The sequence below is a fragment of the Triticum dicoccoides genome, chromosome 1A (genome assembly GCF_002162155.2).
Source record: "Triticum dicoccoides isolate Atlit2015 ecotype Zavitan chromosome 1A, WEW_v2.0, whole genome shotgun sequence".
In the NCBI taxonomy this organism is placed as follows: Eukaryota; Viridiplantae; Streptophyta; class Magnoliopsida; order Poales; family Poaceae; genus Triticum; species Triticum dicoccoides.
This window is the reverse complement of record NC_041380.1, coordinates 556932863-556942167: the sequence shown is the minus strand read 5'-3', so window position 1 is coordinate 556942167 and position 9305 is coordinate 556932863.

Sequence of the window (9305 nt, the reverse complement as noted above, 5' to 3'; positions counted from 1 at the left end):
GGCGGGGGCGGCGGCGGAGGAGGAGGGGGGGTGGGGCTGGCGGGGGAAGCAGCGCCGACATGGTGAGGGGGGAGAGAGCGGTGGGAGGCCATGGCGTAGCGGGGGGAGCCGGCACGGTGGCCGGAGACCCTGCAGCGACGGCAACGAACCGGGTCACGGCAGTCACGGATGTAATGGAGGATGGAGAGACAGCGATAGCAGCCAGAAAGGGAAAGATGAGGGGTGGGGCGAGGCGTTGGCTTAGGAAGAGGAAGGGGGGAGAAGCGCGTCCAAATACGAGCTTCGGCGCGCGCCAGAAGGGGAAGTAAACGCCGTGGGCCCCAGCGCCGCGGGATGGTCACCATCCAGGTAGTCAATGCAAGGCGGACGCCCAGAACCGACACCCCCAATGTCGCTGCGAGGGGCGACCGAATTCGTTGGAGAAACGGGAGCAGGATCCGCGTGGGGCCCAGACGATCCAACCCGCGAATCACAGCACGAAACGAGGGCAGTTGGCAGGGGAAGTAAACCAACGCAGGGGGGCCGGGATGGGATAGGGCACCAGATAGGTAGAAGTCTACCGCCCTGGCCGCGCCGCCCGGGACGCCCACGCACAGTAATTCCAGGTGGGTGGGGTTTGAATTTGAGACGGGCGGCCCTAGCTCTCGCCACGGCGGCCGCAGCGCGGGCCCCACGACGCGAGGTGTGCAACGACAAGTTGATGGCCGTCATCAACCCAGGACCAACGGCGGCGACGAACTCGGCGACGACGACGCTAGCGACGCGCACAGAGAAGACCAAATCGCCCGCCGCGACCGCCTCGAGGGATTCAAAAGGAGCGCAGAAGAAATAGGAGAGGAGGCCAGCCACGCCCTCTGCGGAGAAACAAGCCGCCGGAAAAAGGGAGCAGCGACCCAAAGCATGCCGGGATCGACAGGGGAGGGGTGGCGCGACGGCAAGAAAGGAACCCAGGACTGGAAAGCAGAAAACACACGAGTGTGGAAGGCTGTACCTAGACGAGGAACAAGGGCGCTGACGCAGCTGGGGGCTTTGGCTTCGCACGGCGTCGCAGGATCCCCACCAATGGCGGAGCCGGCAACAGCAATGGAGCAGGGGTGGGAGGTGGCTACAGTGTGTGTGTGTGTTGGGGGGGTGGGTGGGTGGTGTGGAATCGGCGGCGAGGCTCCCGGCGACGCCGACCAGGGGAGCCCGCGGGTCGCCCAATGGGTCGCCTGGTGGTTCGCGAGAGCCCATCTCACTATCCGACCAGGGGAGCCCGCGGGTCGCCCAGCGGATGGCCTTTTTCATTGTAGGGCTAGCCAGTACAGATTCTTTAGAGCATCTCTTGCTTCTCCACAGGAAATTGAGATCTAAATCGTTGTTACTTGGGTTAATGATGACTTTGTGTCGGTTTTCTAGAGTCTATGAATTGGACAGGTACCATGTATCGTTGACATAAGCATTTGTATGGGTAAGGTAACAACAAAACAAAGGACACTGTGCAACTATTAATTTGATTCCTTCTGCCTTTAAACTCTCTAGCTGGCTAGCCATTAGCATGTATTTTTTGCGCGCGGAAGCCATTAGCATGTTTTGTCATGGAAAGAAATTAATATACATGTTGTTTTCACTAAAGGTTGTTAGCTTTTGATCATGGTTTTGTTCAACAACCGTGCATGCAATCTAGAAACGGAATCATTCAATGGAGAGTGAACTTACCGACTAATAGTTCAGTGATCGATCCCTCAATTGTTCAAGCTCGTGTTCTCCGAAGCTAACCAATAACTTGGGTGATTTGATGAAATGTTTGCCGTACAGTGGACCTCATATAAAACGTTATCTTGTCACTAGCTAATTACACGCAGAGTGCAGTTCATATCAAGTGATAACTACTTACTCCAAAACGAAATGGTGACCCAAATGGTGCCACCTCAAATCCAAGGTTCCCCGTCATGCACGTATATATCACTCGGAGCGATTATTACTGCTCCACGAAAGGACGCACACCTGTCGCAACCAGCCAACCACCTTTAAAATCTAATCAGACACACAACACGACGACAGAAGCAATGGAACCAGTAATATTCTGGCGTTGCATGGAAATCATGCATGCTGTGGCGGTTGCTTCCCGTGAAATCCTTCCATCTCGGGCTGACGCTGACATTGAGATTTTCAGTTCCACCGTTCACCAGAACCCAGTGAGGCTAATGATATTGTATTTTTTCTTAGGCTGGTCACAATGGGGAGGAACTTAAAAATAACATCACATACTCCAATACAAATTTGCTTATGTGACACATATTTAATAAAGAGAGAGGTGCTTGTGGTAACTAGCTAAGTTACCGAAACATTACACACTCCAAGAAACAATGAGTCTATAACCTAATAAATACATCTTTGCATGACACAACATAGATGTTCCTACCCACTATGAAGGTAGTAACATAGTCTATGAAAGTGTGTAAGTTACTAGGTTATGTTCTTGCCCATTGTGACCAGCCTTACCAAAACTGTTGACATCCCTGTTTTGTGCCACGACAAGTCGACACGGGACCGGTTACCAATCCCGGGAGTTGACCGGCGAAGTGTCGGCACGGCCGAACGGGCTGGCGGGCCGTTGTTGCGGCACAGCTTGCCGCGCGCGGTGGAATTCGTCAAATGGGATTGGGAATTTGAAGGGATGATGATGAGATACGCTTGTCCCCCTTGGGGAAAAGGGATCAAGCTTTCCACGAACGAACGAGGAAAGGTGATGCAACAGCAAAAAGGGAGCTATACTAGCATGGAAACTTGTTGTTTTTGCTCGATCTGTGCCATGGATGAATCGGACAAGTCGTCGCGAATAGTTTCAAGGGGAATAATCTAGCTAGCCGCCGTGTTTGGATGTCCTGCTGGAGGAATCTGGCAACAGCAAAGTGATCAAATCATCTGTACGTCTGGCTCTCGATCATGCATGCATGGCCATGCATGTACCTGTCCGGTCTTAAATTCGTGGGTGCTCGCCTGTTTCAACAGGCTGATTTGTTGATCATTCATTCACTGCTGCGGCTATCATGGACGTCGATGGGAAAGGGTAAGGTTTCTCTCAAGAGTTGACACGTCGGTTTGCAACTCGTGGTCAGGCCCGTCTCATTGGCTTAAGTGGCACGCTAGGTGTGTGTGTGTGTGTGTGTGTGTGTGTGTGTGTGTGTGTGTGTGTGTGTGTGTGTGTGTGTGTGTGACTTGATCGTCGTCGTCGCCGCCTAGGATCGATTAGGAGATCGTACGGGAACAGGACGGCTACGAATTCACTCTAGCGCGACTGCGTCCCATCGGTCGTGGTCTGCACTGCACGAACCAATCGTGGGCATTAATTGGAGGTTGAAGAATGTGAAACTTGAACGTACGTACGTGTGACATATCGGTACTCCCTGTGCATGTGGGTGGCACACTGCCAATCAATGAGAAACTACGGACACTACCAAGTGTCGTTGATACATCTTGCGCAAGGATAATGCACGGAGCACCAAAGCAATAAAATCATCCCGTTCTCGTCGATCGTCGTCTGCATGAAACTACCGACAGTACAAGGGTGTGTGACTGACTCTATATGTACGAACTTGGCTACTTGTATAAACTGACAAGCATACTGGGCTCGTTTAGTCGCCGTGAGGAAGAAAGAAGAAAGAACGGACGATGTCTCCGTCATCCTCGGCCTCAGTAGCATGAACCACCGTGCCATTTCCGGAAAGGACCGGCCGTGTCACATCCTTTTCAGCTTCTCTCTCTCTCTCTCTCTCTCTCTCTCTCTCTCTCTCTGCAGGGACCTTTTCAGCTTTTCTCAACGGGCGCACTCCTTTGCGACTGGCATGTACATTCCAGCTGGTTTTGTAGTTGCGGTACTTCACAACTGGCGCGCCACGTGACCCCTGCCCTTTTTAGCAAAAGAAGGGCTCCCCTTCCGATTTCCATTAAGGGAAACCAAAGCAGATTCCAGCTACAAATACCAGTCCAAAAGAAAAAACAAACCTAACCGACATCTAAAATGGAGGAGCGTAAAGTATCACGCCACATCCAGCCATCTCCCTCTGGAACAGACCAAGAGGAGATGGCACAAACATCATCCAATCGCAGACAAGATAAGCAGTAACCAGAGGCACATTGGAACATTTTTGAGACACACTAGGTACTGAAACCACAACCCAAAAGACTCAAAGATCCCTACAACTAAGAAACAACAACAAACTAAAGCCAAAGCCCAGCATGAGTCGAGGTCCAGCATCCTCAGCCCTCCAGCCTTGGCACATTGTATCTCCATCCTTGTGACGCTTTATACACATCACTTGCTACACATTTTAGTAGCCTTGCTCCCAGCTCCAGCACATTTTTGTTTTGCTCCTTTATCTGCAGAATGGACCAAGCATTCAACCAATAATCTATTAGTTGGATCAGAGCCATAGTATTGTTGGTAATATGCCCTAGATGCAATAATAAATTGGTTATTATGATATTTTCCGCTCATGATAAATGTTTATTATGCATGCTAGAATTGTATTGACTGGAAACTTAAATACATGTGTGAATACATAAACTACACCGTGTCCCCATTAAGCCTCTACTAGACTAGCTTGTTGATCAAAGATGGTTAACGTTTTCTAACCATGGACATGAGTTGTCATTTGATAACGGGGTCATATCATTAGGAGAATGATGTGATGGACAGACCCAACCTTAAGCTTAGCATCAGATCATTTAGTTATTTGCTATAGATTTCTTCATGTCAAGTACCAGTTCCTTAGACCATGCGATCATGCCACTCCCAGATATCGGAGGAATGCCTTATGTGCTATCAAATGTCACTTCGTAACTGGGTGATCATAAAGGTGCTCTACAGGTATCTCTGAAAGGTGTCTGTTGAGTTGCATGGATCAAGACTGGAATTTGTCGCTCGTATGACACAGAGATATCTCTGGGCCCTCTTGGCAATACAATAACATAAGAAACTTTATGTGACTAATGAGTTTAGTCACGAGATCTTGTATTACGAAATGAGTAAAGAGACTTGCCGGTAAAGAGATTGAACTAGGTATGGAGATATCGATGATCGAATCTCGGGCAAGTGACATATCGCCGAACAAAGGGAATTATATACGGGATTAACTGAATCCTTGACATCGTGGTTCAACCGATAAAGATCTTCGTTGAATATGTGGAATCAATATGGGCATCTAGGTCCCGCGATTGGTTATTGATCGGAGAGGAGTCTCAGTCATGTCGACATGTTCCCGAACTCGTAGGGTCGCACGCTTAACGTCCGTTAGCGCTAGGGTAGAATTGAGATATTAATAGCGGAAAGTTCGAAGGTTCTTCCGAGTCCCGGATGGGATCCGGGATATCATAAGAGCTCCAGAATGGTCCGCAGGTAAAGATTTATATATGGGACGTTCTCTTTTGGCTACCAGAAAAGTTCAGGGGCATGTCGGCAGGTGTACCGGAGGCACTGAAGGGTTCCACGGGTTCACTAGGGGTCCACCAGCCCCAGGGACCCACATGGGCTGTAGTGGGGACATCTTGGCCTACTTGGGCTAGGCGCACCAGGCCCCAAGAGGCACATGCGCCTAGGGAGGGCAAACCCTAGGGGTGGGAGGCCCCCCCTTGGCTTAGGGGCCAAGCCACCCCCTAGGGCCGCCGCCCCCTCCCTTGGAGGAGGGTCTAGGGCCGGCGCCCCTCCCCCTCACCCCTATATATAGTGGGGAGGTGGGAGGGCAGCCGCACATTTCCACCCTTTCCCTCCATAGCTCCCAACTTCTCTCACCTCTCCTCTGGTACGAGCTTGGTGAAGCCTTGCCAGAATTCCACTGCTGCCGCCACCACCATACCGCCATGCTGGTTCCGACCTCATCTAATTCCTTTCCCTCGCTTGATAGATCAAGAAGGAGAGGACGCCATCGAGTTGATCATGTGCTAATCTCGGAGGAGTCGTCCGTTCGGCACTAGATCGGATTGGATCGCGATTGGATCATGAAGAGTACAAGTACATCAATCGCGTTACGACGCTAACACTTTCGGTCTACAAGAGTATGTAGGCACACTCCCCTCTCATTGCTTTGCACCACCTAGATTAGATCCTGGGTGTTCTTAGGATTTTTTTTATTATTTTCATGCAACGTTCCCCATCAGTCGCATCATGAACTAGGTCTATGCGTAGATGTATATGCACGTGTAGAACACAAAGAAGTTGTGGGCGTTGATGTTCAAATTGCTTACTTCCTTTGCCTTATTTGGATTCGGCGGTATTGTGGGATGAAGCGGCTTGGACCAACCTTACTTGTCCATGCACAAGAGACCTGTTCCACTGACTGACATGCAACTTGTATTGCATAAAAGTGGCTTTGTGGGTGTCTGTCTCTTCCACCTTAGTTGAATATGATTTGACAATGGTGGTCCTTGTAGAAGGTTAAAAGGCAACTTGTATATCATCGTTGTGGTTTTGCATAGGTAAGAACGGTTCATATAGTTTGCCCTAGCAACCACGTAAAAATTGCAACAACAAAGTAGAGGACGTCTAACTTGTTTTTGCAGGGCATGTTGTGATGTGGTATGGCCAAAATGTGATGTGATATATGTTGATGTATGAGATGACCATGTTTTTAATAGGATCACGACTTGCATGCCAATGAGTACGGCAACCGGCAGGAGCCATAGGGTTGTCTTTAATTTATTGTATGACCTAAGTGTCAATCATTAAATGCCATGCAATCGATTTACTTTATCGCTATGAGTTAGCAATAGTCGTAGAAGCAATAGTTGATGGAGACAGCCACATGATGGCATGATGATGGAGATCATGGTGTCATGCCGGTGACGATAGAGATCATGCCAGGTGCTTTGAACATGGAGATCAAAAGTCCAAGATGATAATGGCCATATCATGTCACATATATTGATCGCATGTGATGTTTATCTGTTATGCATCTTTTTCTGCTTAGGACAAGGTAGCATTACAAGATGATCCCTTCACTTAATTCCAAGATAAAAGTGTTCTACCTAAGTATGCACCGTTGTGAAAGTTCGTCATTTCGAAGTACCTCGTGATGATCGAGTGTGATAGACTCTACGTTCACATACAATGGGTGTAAGCCAGTTTTACACATGCGGAATACTTGGGTTAAACTTGACGAGCCTAGCATGTACAGACATGGCCTCGGAACAAGGAGAATCGAAAGGTCGAACATGAGGCATATAGTAGATATGATTGTTGGGGAACGTAGTATTTCAAAAATTTCGCCTACGATCATGCAAGATCTATCTAGGAGAAGCATAGCAACGAGCGGGGAGAGTGTGTCTACATACCCTCGTAGACCGAAAGCGGAAGCGTTTAGTAACGCGGTTGATGTAGTCCAACATCTTCGAGATCCAACCGATCCAAGTACTGAACGTACGACACCTCTGCGATCTGCACATGTTCAGCTCGGTGACTGACGAAGACATGTACCTAGGGTAGCATCATAGGCCTGACCTAGACACCCTCCCCAAGGACACTGGCCTAAAATTCGTAAGCATTCGAGGGATACCATCATTCACTCGACCGAAACACTCCACTCAGAAGACGCAAGTTCACTCGACAAAGGAGTGAGCACTCGACCGTGACAAGAATCACTCGACAGCTAGAAGATCTAAGGTCACTCTTAGTGGCAACAGTCCAGCATTACCTTATAGACTTAATAGTCATTCATGTATCTTTATTGCTGATGTTATCAGTAACGTCCATCTTTATGTACCTTAATGTTGGAAATATGCCCTAGAGGCAATAATAAATTGGTTATTATTATATTTCCTTGTTCATGATAATCGTTTATTATCCATGCTAGAATTGTATTGATAGGAAACTCAGATACATGTGTGGATACATAGACAACACCATGTCCCTAGTAAGCCTCTAGTTGACTAGCTCGTTGATCAATAGATGGTTACGGTTTCCTGACCATGGACATTGGATGTCGTTGATAACGGGATCACATCATTGGGAGAATGATGTGATGGACAAGACCCAATCCTAAGCCTAGCACAAAGATCGTGTAGTTCGTATGCTAAAGCTTTTCTAATGTCAAGTATCATTTCCTTAGACCATGAGATTGTGCAACTCTCGGATACCGTAGGAATACTTTGGGTGTGCCAAACGTCACAACGTAACTGGGTGGCTATAAAGGTACACTACAAGTATCTCCTCAAGTGTCTATTGGGTTGGCACGAATCGAGACTAGGATTTGTCACTCTGTGTAAACGGAGAGGTATCTCTGGGCCCACTCGGTAGGACATCATCATAATGTGCACAATGTGATCAAGGAGTTGATCACGGGATGATGTGTTATGGAACGAGTAAAGAGACTTGCCCGTAACGAGATTGAACAAGATATCGAGATACCGACGATCGAATCTCGGGCAAGTATCATACCGCTAGACAAAGGGAATTGTATACGGGATTGATTGAATCCTCGACATCGTGGTTCATCCGATGAGATCATCGTGGAACATGTGGGAACCAACATGGGTATCCAGATCCCGCTATTGGTTATTGACCGGAGAACGTCTCGGTCATGTCTGCATGGTTCTCGAACCCGTAGGGTCTACACACTTAAGGTTCGATGACGCTAGGGTTATAAAGGAAGTTTGTATGTGGTTACCGAATGTTGTTTGGAGTCCCGGATGAGATCCCGGACGTCACGAGGAGTTCCAGAATGGTCCGGAGGTAAAGATTTATATATGGGAAGTCCTGTTTTGGTCACCGGAAAAGTTTCGGGGTTTATCGGTAACGTACCGGGACCACCGGGAGGGTCCCGGGGGTCCACCAAGTGGGGCCACAAGCCTCGGAGGGCTGCATGGCCCAAGTGTGGAAGGGGACCAACCCCAGGTGGGCTGGTGCGCCCTCCCACAAGGGCCCAAGGCGCCTAAGGGGAGGAGGGAGGGCAAACCCTAAGGGCAGATGGGCCTTAGGGCCCATGCCTGGTGCGCCTCCCTCTCCCCCTCCACCTGGCCGCCACCCAGATGGGATCTGGGGGCTGCCCCTCCCCTTCCCCTATATATACTTGAGGTTTGGGCTGCCCAAGACACACGAGTTCCTCTCCTTCTTGGCGCAGCCCTACCCCTCTTCCTCCTCGTCTCTTGCGGTGCTTGGCGAAGCCCTGCTGGAGTACCGCGCTCCTCCACCACCACCACACCATTGTGCTGCTGCTGGATGGAGTCTTCCTCAACCTCTCCCTCTCTCCTTGCTGGATCAAGGCATGGGAGACGTCACCGGGATGTACGTGTGTTGAACGCGGAGGTGCCGTCCGTTCGGCACTAGGATC